Raw genomic sequence first — 14,004 nt, forward strand, 5'->3', positions numbered from 1 at the left:
TTGTGTGTGACAATGGCCGGAACCTGGAGGCGGCTGTGAGGCGAGGCGAGCTCACACACGTACTATGCCTGGCCCATGTGCTTAACCTCGTGGTTCAGTGGTTTCTCAAATCCTACCCGGAGCTGCCGGATCTGCTTGTTAAAGTACGCCACCTGTGTGCCCATTTTAGAAAGTCACCTACAGCTTCCGCCGGCCTTGCCGTGTTTCAGCAGCATTTGCAGCTTCCGGCTCACAGACTGGTATGTGATGTCCCCACGCGTTGGAACTCTACACTGCAGATGTTGGGAAGGATTTGTGAGCAGAAGAGGGCAATTGTTGAGTACCAGCATCAACATGGCCGTTGGTATTCAGTTCAGACTCCACACATAAGACCTCAGGAGTGGACATGGGTGTCTGACGTACAGTATGTACAATCTTACAAAACTTTGAAGACTCCATCAAGATGCTGAGCAGCGAAGACGCCATAATTAGCGTCACCATCCTGCTTCTCTGTCTTCTGAAATGCTCTCTGCTCACAATCAAAGAGGATGCATTGCAGGCAGAGCACGATGAGATGGAGCAAGGAACCATACAGGCTGATTACACACAGCTCAGCCTCATCTCATCACAACGTGGATTGGGTGACAATGAGGAAGAGGAGGAAAAACAGGAGCTAGTTTCATGCGCTATAGACGGTACTACCTGCACAACTGTCATACCGTCTGTTCAGCTTGGATGGCCAGAGGACAGAGAGGAGGAGGAGGGGAGCATGGTCAGTCAGTCATCCTCTTGTTGAGGACATGGAAGTCTTGCCTCTTAGCAGTCTGGCACACATGGCTGAGTTTATGTTACGATGCCTTTCCCATGACCCTCGCGTTCTCAAAATGTTGGGTGACAGTCATTACTGGTTGGTAACACTTCTAGACCCACGCTACAAGGAGAACTTTATATCTCTTATTCCTGAGGCGGACAGGTCTACAAAAATGGGGCAGGCAGTACCAGAAGGCTTTTGTTGCGGAACGATTTAAAAAAATTCACATCTGAAAACGCTGGCGCCAGAGGTCACAGTTCGTTGGACAACCAAGGAGTACAGGCGAGAGATACAAAAATGCAATCCAGCAGAGGCAGGGGAACACTGTCAAAGTTCTGGGACCGTTTTCACAGACCCTCCCATCGCACAGGCCCTGAGGTGCGGGGTACTCTCACAAGGAGAGCAAAGTTTGGGAAGATGCTGAGAGAATACCTTGCCGACCGTACCAACATCCTCCGTGATTCCTCTGTGCCTTTTAACTATTGGATATCCAAGCTGGATACATGGAATGAACTGGCTCTAGATGCCTTGGCGGTCCTGGGCTGCCCTGCCGCTAGCCTTTTATCAGAGTGCGTTTTTAGTGCCGCTGTTGGAATTATAACTTACTAGCTATTGAACCCATTCTATGCCCGAGTGGCGAGCATTTTTATTGGCATATGGTCTCCCATGCTGGTATGTTTTGACCCCCTCCTGGTATTTGTGCTGCCCCCATCTAGTCCCCACCATCCTATCCTGGTATGCATGGCACTCCTCATCCCCATCGTGGTATGCATGGCACCCCTCATCCCTATCCTGGTATGCATGGCACCCCTCATCCCCAATCCTGGTATGAATGGCACCCCTCTTCCCCAATCCCGGTATGCATGGCACCCCTCATGCCCAATCCCGGTATGCATGGCACCCCTCATGCCCAATCCCGGTATGCATGGCACCCCTCATGCCCAATCCCGGTATGCATGGCACCCCTCATCCCCAATCCCGGTATGCATGACACCCCTCATCCCCAATCCCGGTATGCATTTCACCTTTCATCCCCAATCCTGGTATGCATGGCAACCCTCATCCCCAATCCTGGTATGCAGGGCTCCCTCATCCCAAATCCTGGTATGCATGGCTCCCTCATCCCCAATCCTGGTATGCATGGCACCCCTCATCCCCAATCCTGGTATGTATGGCCTCCTCATCCCAGAAACCTGGTATGCATGGCACCCAATCCCTCATCCTAGTATGCATGGCACCCGTCATCCTTATCCTGGTATGCATGGTACCCCTCATCCCTATTCTGGTATGCATGATACCCCTCATTCTGGTATGCATGGCACCCCATCCCTCATCCTCGTATGCATGGTACCCCGCATTCCTATCCTGGTATGTATGGTACCCCTCATCCCTATTCTGGTATGCATGGCACCCTTCACCCACCAATCCTGGTATGCATGGTAGCCCTCATCCCTATTCTGGTATGCATGGCACCCCTCACCCCCCAATCCTGGTATGCATGGTCCCCTCACCCCCCAATCCTGAAATGCATGGACCCCTCACCCCCCAATCCTGGAATGCATGGTCCCCTCACCCCCCAATCCTGGAATGCATGGTCCCCTCACCCCCCAATCCTGGTATGTGTGGTACCCCTCACCCCCCAATCCTAGTATGCCTAGTCCCCTCACCTCCCATTCCTGGTATGCGTGGTACCCCTCAGCCCCCAATCCTGGTATGCATGGTCCCCTCACTCCCCAATCCTGGTATGTGTGGTACCCCTCACCCCCCAATCCTTGTAAGCATGGTCCCCTCACTCACCAATCCTGGTATGTGTGGCACCCCTCACCCCCCAATCCTGGTATGCATGGTCCCCTCACCCCCCAATCCTGGTATGTGTGGTACCCCTCAATTCTGGCATGTGTGGTACCCCTCACCCCCCAATCCTGGTATGCATGGTCCCCCTCACCCCCCAATCCTGGCATGTGTGGTACCCCTCACCCCAAGTCCTTGTATGCATGGTCCCCTCAACCACCAATCCTGGTATGTGTGGTACCCCTCACCCCCCAATCCTGGTATGCATGGTCCCCTCACCCCCCCAATCCTGGTATGCAGGGTCCTCTCACCCCCCAATCCTGGTATGCAGGGTCCCCTCACCCCCCAATCCTGGTATGCATGGTCCCCTCACCCCCCAATCCTGGTATGCGTAGTACTCCTCACCCCCCAATCCTAGTATGCCTGGTCCCCTCACCCCCCAATTCTGGTATGCGTGGAACCCCTCATCCCCCAATCCTGGTATGTGTGGTACCCCTCACCCCCCAATCCTTGTAAATATGGTCCCCTCACCAACCAATCCTGGTATGTGTGGTACCCCTCACCCCCATTCCTTGTATGCATGGTCCCCTCACCCACCAATCCTGGTATGTGTGGTACCCCTCATCCTGGTATGCTTGGTCCCCTCACCCCCCAGTCCTGGTATGCCTGGTCCCCTCACCCCCCAATTCTGGTATGCGTGGAACCCCTCATCCCCCAATCCTGGTATGTGTGGTACCCCTCACCCCCCAATCCTTGTAAATATGGTCCCCTCACCAACCAATCCTGGTATGTGTGGTACCCCTCACACCCCAAATCCTGGCATGCATGGTCCCCTCACACCTCAATTCTGGTATGTGTGGTACCCCTCACCCCCCAATCCTGGTATGCATGGTACCACTCACCCCCCAATCCTTGTATGCATGGTCCCCCTCACCCCCCAATCCTTGTATGCGTGGTCCCCCTCACCCCCCAATCCTGGTATGTGTGGTACCCCTCACCCCCCAATCCTGGAACGCATGGTCCCCTCACCTCCCAATCCTGGTATGCATGGTCCTCTCACCCCCCCTATCCTGGTATGCATGGTCCCCTCACCCCAATATCCTGGAATGCATGGACACCTCACCCCCAAATCCTGGTATGCATGGTCCCCTCACCTCCCAATCCTGGTATGCATGGTCCCCTCACCCCCCAATCCTGGTATGCATAGTACCCCTCACCCCCCAATCCAAGTATGCCTGGTCCTCTCACCCCCCCAATCATGGTATGCGTGGTACCCCTCACCCCCCAATCCTGGTATGCATGGTCCCCTCACCCCCAATCCTGGCATGCGTTGTTCCCCTCACCCCCCCAATCCTGGTATGTGTGGTACCACTCACCCCCCAATCCTGGCATTCATGGTCCCCTCACCCCCCAATTCTGGTATGTGTGGTATCCCTCACCCCCCAATCCTGGTATGCGTGGTACCCCTCAACGCCCAATCCTGGTATGCATGGTCCCCTCACTCCCCAATCCTGGTATGTGTGGTACCCCTCACCCCCCAATCCTTGTAAGCATGGTCCCCTCACCCACCAATCCTGGTATGTGTGGCACCCCTCACCCCCCAATCCTGGTATGCATGGTCCCCTCACCCCCCAATCCTGGTATGTGTGGTACCCCTCACCCCCCAATTCTGGCATGCATGGTACCCCTCACCCCCCAATCCTGGTATGCATGGTCCCCCTCACCCCCCAATCCTGGCATGTGTGGTACCCCTCACCCCCAGTCCTTGTATGCATGGTCCCCTCAACCACCAATCCTGGTATGTGTGGTACCCCTCACCCCCCAATCCTGGTATGCATGGTCCCCTCACCCCCCAATCCTGGTATGCAGGGTCCCCTCACCCCCCAATCCTGGTATGCATGGTCCCCTCACCCCCCAATCCTGGTATGCGTAGTACCTCTCACCCCCCAATCCTAGTATGCCTGGTCCCCTCACTCCCCAATTCTGGTATGCGTGGTACCCCTCATCCCCCAATCCTGGTATGCATGGTCCCCTCACCCCCCCAATCCTGGTATGTGTGGTACCCCTCACCCCCCAATCCTTGTAAACATGGTCCCCTCACCCACCAATCCTGGTATGTATGGTATCCCTCACACCCAAAATCCTGGCATGCATGGTCCCCTCACACCCCAATTTTGGTATGTGTGGTACCCCTCACCCCCCAATCCTGGTATGCATGGTACCACTCACCCCCCAATCCTTGTATGCATGGTCCCCCTCACCCCCAAATCCTGGTATGTGTGGTACCCCTCACCCCCCAAATCCTGGAATGCATGGTCCCCTCACCTCCCAATCCTGGTATGCATGGTCCTCTCACCCCCCTATCCTGGTATGCATGGTCCCCTCACCCCAAAATCCTGGAATGCATGGACCCCTCACCCCCCAATCCTGGTATGCATGGTCCCCTCACCCCCCAATCCTGGTATGCATGGTCCCCTCACCCCCCAATCCGGGTATGCATAGTACCCCTCACCCCCCAATCCTAGTATGCCTGATCCTCTCACCCCCCCAATCATGGTATGCGTTGTTCCCCTCACCCCCCCAATCCTGGTATGTGTGGTACCCCTCACCCCCCAATCCTGGCATTCATGGTCCCCTCACCCCCCAATTCTGGTATGTGTGGTATCCCTCACCCCCCAATCCTGGTATGCGTGTTCCCCCTCACCCCCCAATCCTTGTATGCATGGTCCCCCTCACCCCCCAATCCTGGTATGTGTGGTACCCCTCACCCCCCAGTCCTTGTATGCATGGTCCCCTCACCCACCAATCCTGGTATGTGGGGTACCCCTCACCCCCCAGTCCTTGTATGCATGGTCCCCTCACCCCCCAATCCTGGTATGCGTTGATCCCCTCACCCCCCAATCCTGGTATGTGTGGTACCCCTCACCCCCCAATCCTGGTAAACATGGTCCCCTCACCCACCAATCCGGGTATGTGTGGCACTCCTCACCCCCCAATTTTGGTATGCATGGACCCCTCACCCCCCAATCCTGGTATGTGTGGTACCCCTCACCCCCCAATTCTGGTATGCGTGGTACCCCTCACCCCCCAATCCTGGTATGTGTGGTCCCCCTCACCCCCCAATCATGGTATGTGTGGTACACCTAACCCCCCAGTCCTTATATGCATGGTCCCCTCAACCACCAATCCTGGTATGTGTGGTACCCCTCACCCCCCAATCCTGGTATGCATGGTCCCCTTACCCTCCAATCCTGGTATGCATGGGCCCCTCAACCCCCAATCCTGGTATGCAGGGTCCCCTCATCCCCCAATCCTGGTATGCATGGTCCCCCTCATCCCCCAATCCTGGTATGCATAGTACCCCTCACCCCCCAAATCCTAGTATGGCTGGTCCACTCACCCCCCAATCCTGGTATGCGTGGTACCCCTCATCCTCCAATCTTAGTATGCATGGTCCCCTCACCCCCCAATCCTGGTATGTGTGGTACCCCTCACCCCCAATCCTTGTAAACATGGTCCCCTCACCCACCAATCCTGGTATGTGTGGTACCCCTCACCCCCCAATCCTAGTATGCCTAGTCCCCTCACCTCCCATTCCTGGTATGCGTGGTACCCCTCACCCCCCAATCCTGGTATGCATGGTCCCCTCACTCCCCAATCCTGGTATGTGTGGTACCCCTCACCCCCCAATCCTTGTAAGCATGTTCCCCTCACCCACCAATCCTGGTATGTGTGGCACCCCTCACCCCCCAATCCTGGTATGCATGGTCCCCTCACCCCCCAATCATGGTATGTGTGGTACCCCTCACCCCCCAATCCTGGTATGCATGGTCCCCCTCACCCCCCAATCCTGGCATGTGTGGTACCCCTCACCCCAAGTCCTTGTATGCATGGTCCCCTCAACCACCAATCCTGGTATGTGTGGTACCCCTCACCCCCCAATCCTGGTATGCATGGTCCCCTCACCCCCCCAATCCTGGTATGCAGGGTCCTCTCACCCCCCAATCCTGGTATGCAGGGTCCCCTCACCCCCCAATCCTGGTATGCATGGTCCCCTCACCCCCCAATCCTGGTATGCGTAGTACTCCTCACCCCCCAATCCTAGTATGCCTGGTCCCCTCACACCCCAATTCTGGTATGCGTGGAACCCCTCATCCCCCAATCCTGGTATGTGTGGTACCCCCACCCCCCAATCCTTGTAAATATGGTCCCCTCACCAACCAATCCTGGTATGTGTGGTACCCCTCACACCCCAAATCCTGGCATGCATGGTCCCCTCACACCCCAATTCTGGTATGTGTGGTACCCCTCACCCCCCAATCCTGGTATGCATGGTACCACTCACCCCCCAATCCTTGTATGCATGGTCCCCCTCACCCCCCAATCCTTGTATGCGTGGTCCCCCTCACCCCCCAATCCTGGTATGTGTGGAACCCCTCACCCCCCAATCCTGGAACGCATGGTCCCCTCACCTCCCAATCCTGGTGTGCATGGTCCTCTCACCCCCCCTATCCTGGTATGCATGGTCCCCTCACCCCAATATCCTGGAATGCATGGACCCCTCACCCCCAAATCCTGGTATGCATGGTCCCCTCACCTCCCAATCCTGGTATGCATGGTCTCCTCACCCCCCAATCCTGGTATGCATAGTACCCCTCACCCCCCAATCCAAGTATGCCTGGTCCTCTCACCCCCCCAATCATGGTATGCGTGGTACCCCTCACCCCCCAATCCTGGTATGCATGGTCCCCTCACCCTCAATCCTGGCATGCGTTGTTCCCCTCACCCCCCCAATCCTGGTATGTGTGGTACCACTCACCCCCCAATCCTGGCATTCATGGTCCCCTCACCCCCCAATTCTGGTATGTGTGGTATCCCTCACCCCCCAATCCTGGTATGCGTGGTACCCCTCAACGCCCAATCCTGGTATGCATGGTCCCCTCACCCCCCAATCCTGGTATGCAGGGTCCCCTCACCCCCCAATCCTGGTATGCATGGTCCCCTCACCCCCCAATCCTGGTATGCGTAGTACCCCTCACCCCCCAATCCTAGTATGCCTGGTCCCCTCACCCCCCAATTCTGGTATGTGTGGTACCCCTCATCCCCCAATCCTGGTATGCATGGTCCCCTCACCCCCCCAATCCTGGTATGTGTGGTACCCCTCACCCCCCAATCCTTGTAAACATGGACCCCTCACCCACCAATCCTGGTATGTATGGTACCCCTCACACCCAAAATCCTGGCATGCATGGTCCCCTCACACCCCAATTTTGGTATGTGTGGTACCCCTCACCCCCCAATCCTGGTATGCATGGTACCACTCACCCCCCAATCCTTGTATGCATGGTCCCCCTCACCCCCAAATCCTGGTATGTGTGGTACCCCTCACCCCCCAATCCTGGAATGCATGGTCCCCTCACCTCCCAATCCTGGTATGCATGGTCCTCTCACCCCCCTATCCTGGTATGCATGGTCCCCTCACCCCAAAATCCTGGAATGCATGGACCCCTCACCCCCCAATCCTGGTATGCATGGTCCCCTCACCCCCCAATCCTGGTATGCATGGTCCCCTCACCCCCCAATCCGGGTATGCATAGTACCCCTCACCCCCCAATCCTAGTATGCCTGATCCTCTCACCCCCCCAATCATGGTATGCATTGTTCCCCTCACCCCCCCAATCCTGGTATGTGTGGTACCCCTCACCCCCCAATCCTGGCATTCATGGTCCCCTCACCCCCCAATTCTGGTATGTGTGGTATCCCTCACTCCCCAATCCTGGTATGCGTGGTCCCCCTCACCCCCCAATCCTTGTATGCATGGTCCCCCTCACCCCCCAATCCTGGTATGTGTGGTACCCCTCACCCCCCAGTCCTTGTATGCATGGTCCCCTCACCCACCAATCCTGGTATGTGGGGTACCCCTCACCCCCCAGTCCTTGTATGCATGGTCCCCTCACCCCCCAATCCTGGTATGCGTTGATCCCCTCACCCCCCAATCCTGGTATGTGTGGTACCCCTCACCCCCCAATCCTGGTAAACATGGTCCCCTCACCCACCAATCCGGGTATGTGTGGCACTCCTCACCCCCCAATTTTGGTATGCATGGACCCCTCACCCCCCAATCCTGGTATGTGTGGTACCCCTCACCCCCCAATTCTGGTATGCGTGGTACCCCTCACCCCCCAATCCTGGTATGTGTGGTCCCCCTCACCCCCCAATCATGGTATGTGTGGTACACCTAACCCCCCAGTCCTTATATGCATGGTCCCCTCAACCACCAATCCTGGTATGTGTGGTACCCCTCACCCCCCAATCCTGGTATGCATGGTCCCCTTACCCCCCAATCCTGGTATGCATGGGCCCCTCACCCCCCAATCCTGGTATGCAGGGTCCCCTCATCCCCCAATCCTGGTATGCATGGTCCCCCTCATCCCCCAATCCTGGTATGCATAGTACCCCTCACCCCCCAAATCCTAGTATGGCTGGTCCACTCACCCCCAAATCCTGGTATGCGTGGTACCCCTCATCCTCCAATCCTAGTATGCATGGTCCCCTCACCCCCAAATCCTGGTATGTGTGGTACCCCTCACCCCCAATCCTTGTAAACATGGTCCCCTCACCCACCAATCCTGGTATGTGTGGTACCCCTCACCCCCCAATCCTGGCATGCATGGTCCCCTCACCTCCAAATTCTGGTATGTGTGGTACCACTCGCCCCTAATCCTGGTATGCGTGGTACCCCTCGCCCCTAATCCTGATATGCGTGGAACCCCTCACCCCCCAATCCTTGTATGCATGGTCCCCTCACCCACCAATCCTGTTATGCATGGTCCTCTCACCGCCCAATCCTGGTATGCATGGTCCCCTCACCCCCCAATCCTGGTATGCATGGTCCCCTCACCCCCCAATCCTGGTATGCATGGTCCCCTCACCCCCCAATCCTGGAATGCGTAGTACCCCTCAACCCCCAATCCTAGTATGCCTGATCCTCTCTCCCCCCAATCCTGGTATGCGTGGTACCCCTCAACCCCAATCCTTGTAAACATGGTCCCCTCACCCACCAATCCTGGTATGTGTGGTACCCCTCACCCCCCAATCCTTGTAAACATGGTCCACTCACCCACCAATCCTGGTATGTGTGGTACCCCTCACCCCCCAATCCTGGTATGCGTGGTACCCCTCACCCCCCAATCATGGTATGTGTGGTACCCCTCACCCCCAGTCCTTGTATGCATGGTCCCCTCACCCACCAATACTGGTATGTGTGGTACCCCTCACCCCCCAATCCTGGTATGCTTGGTCCCCTCACAGCCCAATCCTGGTATGCATGGTCCCTCTCACCCCCCAATCCTGGAATGCATGGACCACTCACCCACCAATCCTGGTATGTGTGGTACCCCTCATCCCCCAATCCTGGTATGCATGGTCCCCTCACCCCCAATCCTGTTATGCATGGTCCCCTCACCCTCCAATCCTGGTATGTGTGGTACCCCTCACCCCCCAATATTGGTATGCATGGTCCCCTCACCCCGCAATCCAGGTATGTGTGGTACCCCTCACCCCCCAGTCCTTGTATGCATGGTCCCATCACCCACCAATCCTGGTATGTGTGGTACCCCTCACCCCCCAATCCTGGTATGCGTGGTCCCCTCACCCCCAATCCTGGTATGCGTGGTCCCCTCACCCTCCAATCCTGGCATATGTGGTACCCCTCATCCCCCAATCCTGGAATGCATGGACCCCTCACCCCCCAATCCTGGTATGCATGGTACCCTCACCCCCCAATCCTGGTATGCGTAGTACCCCTCACCCCCCAATCCTAGTATGCCTGGTCCGCTCACCCCCCAATCCTGGTATGCATGGTCCCCTCACCCCCCAATCCAGGTATGCATGGTCCCCTCACCCCCCAATCCTGGTATGCATTGTTCCCCTCACCCCCAATCCTGGTATGTGTGGTACACCTCACCACCAATCCTAATAAACATGGTCCCATCACCCACCAATACTGGTATTTGAGGTACCCCTCACCCCCCAATCCTGGCATGCGTGGTACCCCTCACCCCCCAATCCTGGTATGCGTGGTACCCCTCACCCCCCAATCCTGGTATGTGTGGTACCCCTCACCCCCCAGTCCTTATATGCATGATCCCCTCACCCACCAATCCTGGTATGTGTGGTACCCCTCACCCCCCAATCCTGGTTTGTGTGGTACCCCTCACCCCCCAATCCTGGTATGCATGGTCCCCTCACGCCCCAATCCTGGTATACATGGTCCCCTCACCCCCCAATCCTGGTATGCATGGTCCCCTCACCCCCCAATCCTGGTATGCATGGTCCCCTCACCCCCCAATCCTGGTATGCATAGTACCCCTCACCCCCTAATCCTAGTATGCCTGGACCTCTCACCCCCCAATCCTGGTATGTGTGGTACCCCTCACCCCCCAATCCTGATATGCATGGTCCCCTCACCCCCCAATCCTTGTAAACATGGCCCCTCACCCACCAATCCTGGTATGTGTGGTACCCCTCACACCCCAATCCTTGAAAACATGGCCCCTCACCCACCAATCCTGGTATGTGTGGTATGCCTCACTCCCTAATCCTGGTATGTTTGGTACCCCTCACCCCCCCATCCTTGTATGCATGGTCCCCTCACCCAACAATCCTGGTATGTGTGGTACCCCTCACCCCCCAATCTTGGTATGCTTGGATCCCTCACCCCCCAATCCTGGTATGCATGGTCCCCTCACCCCCCAATCCTAGTATGCGTGGTACCCCCCACCCCCCAATCCTGGTATGCATGGTCCCCTCACCCCCCAATCCTGGTATGCATGGTCCCCTCACCCCCCAATCCTGGTATGTGTGGTACCCCTCACCCCCCAATACTGGTATGCATGGTCCCCTCACCCCGCAATCCTGGTATGCATGGTCCCCCTCACCCCCCAATCCTGGTATGTGTGGTACCCCTCACCCCCCAGTCCTTGTATGCATGGTCCCCTCACCCCCCAATCCTGGTATGCATGGTCCCCTCACCCCCCAATCCTGGAATGCAGGGTCCCCTCACCCCCCATCCTGGTATGCAGGGTCCCCTCACCCTACAATCCTGGTATGCATGTCCCCTCACCCCCCAATCCTGGTATGCTTAGTACCCATTACCCCCCAATCCTAGTATGCCTGGTCCCCCACCCCCCGATTCTGGTATGCATGGTACCCCCTCACCCCCCAATCCTGGTATGCATGGTCCCCTCACCCCCCAATCCTGGTATGCATTGTTCCCCTCACCCCCCAATCCTGATGTGTGGTACCCCTCACCCCCCAATCCTGGTATGTGTGGTACCCCTCACTCCCAATCCTGGTATGCGTGGTACCCCTCACCCCCCAATCCTTGTATGCATGGTCCCCTCACCCCCAAATCCTGGTATGTGTGGTACCCCTCACCCCCAGTCCTTGTATGCATGGTCCCCTCACCCCCCAATCATGGTATGTGTGGTACCCCTCACCCCCCAATCCTGGTATGCATGGCCCCCTCACCCCCCCAATACTGGTATGCATGGTCCCCTCAACCCCCCAATCCTGGTATGCATGGTCCCCTCACCCCCCAATCCTAGTATGCCTGATCCTGTCTCCCCCCAATCCTGGTATGCGTGGTACCCCTCACCCCCAATCCTTGTAAACATGGTCCCCTCACCCACCAATCCTAGTATGTGTGGTACCCCTCACCCCCCAATCCTTGTAAACATGGTCCACTCACCACCAATCCTGGTATGTGTGGTACCCCTCACCCCCCAATCCTGGTATGCGTGGTACCCCTCACCCCCCAATCCTGGTATGCATGGTCTCCTCACCCACCAATACTGGTATGTGTGGTACCCCTCACCCCCCAATCCTGGTATGCTTGGTCCCCTCACAGCCCAATCCTGGTATGCATGGTGCCCCTCACCCCCCAATCCTGGAATGCATGGACCACTCACCCCCAATCCAGGTATGCATGGTCCCCTCACCCCCCAATCCTAGTATGCGTGGTACCCCTCACCCCCCTATTCTGGTATGCATGGTCCCCTCACCCCACAATCCTGGTATGTGTGGTACCCCTCACCCCCCAATCCTGGTTTGTGTGGTACCCCTCACCCCCCAATCCTGGTATGCATGGTCCCCTCACGCCCCAATCCTGGTATACATGGTCCCCTCACCCCCCAATCCTGGTATGCATGGTCCCCTCACCCCCTAATCCTGGTATGCATGGTCCCCTCACCCCCCAATCCTGGTATGCATGGTCCCCTCACCCCCCAATCCTTCTAAACCTGGTCCCCTCACCCACTCAATCCTGGTATGTGTGGTACCCCTCACCCCCCTATCCTGGTATGCATGGTCCCCTCACCCCACAATCCTGGTATGTGTGGTACCCCTCACCCCCCAATCCTGGTATGCGTGGTACCCCTCACCCCCCAATTCTGGTATGCATGGTCCCCCTCACCCCCCAATCCTGGTATGTGTGGTACCACTCACCCCCCAGTCCTTATATGCATGGTCCCCTCACCCAACAAACCTCGTATGTGTGGTACCCCTCACCCCCCAATCCTGGTATGCATGGTCCCCTCACCCCCCAATCCTGGTATGCATGGTTCCCTCACCCCCCAATCCTGGTATGTGTGGTACCCCTCACCCCCCAATACTGGTATGCATGGTCCCCTCACCCCGCAATCCTGGTATGCATGGTCCCCCTCACCCCCCAATCCTGGTATGTGTGGTACCCCTCACCCCCCAGTCCTTGTATGCATGGTCCCCTCACCCCAAAATCATGGTATGCATGGTGCCCTCACCCCCCAATCCTGGAATGCATGGACCCCTCACCCCCCAATCCTGGTATGCAGGGTCCCCTCACCCTCCAATCCTGGTATCCATGTCCCCTCACCCCCCAATCCTGGTATGCTTAGTACCCATCACCCCCCAATCCTGGTATGCATGGTACGCCCTCACCCCCCAATCCTGGTATGCATGGTCCCCTCACCCCCCAATCCTGGTATGCGTTGTTCCCCTCACCCCCCAATACTGATGTGTGGTACCCCTCACCCCCCAATCCTGGTATGTGTGGTACCCCTCACCCCCCAATCCTTGAATGCATGGTCCCCTCACCCCCAAATCCTGGTATGTGTGGTACTCCTCACCCCCCAGTCCTTGTATACATGGTCCCCTCACCCCCCAATCATGGTATGTGTGGTACCCCTCACCCCCCAATCCTGGTATGCATGGTCCCCTCACCCCCCAATCCTGGTATGCATGGTCCCCTCACCCCCCAATCCAGGAATGCATGGACCCTTCACCCCCCAATCCTGGTATGCATGGTCCCCTCACCCCCCAATCCTGGTTTGCATGGTCCTCTCACCCCCCAATCCTGGTATGCGTAGTACCCCTCACCCCCCAAT

Source organism: Phyllobates terribilis, unplaced genomic scaffold (assembly GCF_046119375.1).
Source record: "Phyllobates terribilis strain yellow unplaced genomic scaffold, ASM4611937v1 Scaffold_4__5_contigs__length_816908805, whole genome shotgun sequence".
Lineage (NCBI taxonomy): Eukaryota > Metazoa > Chordata > Amphibia > Anura > Dendrobatidae > Phyllobates > Phyllobates terribilis.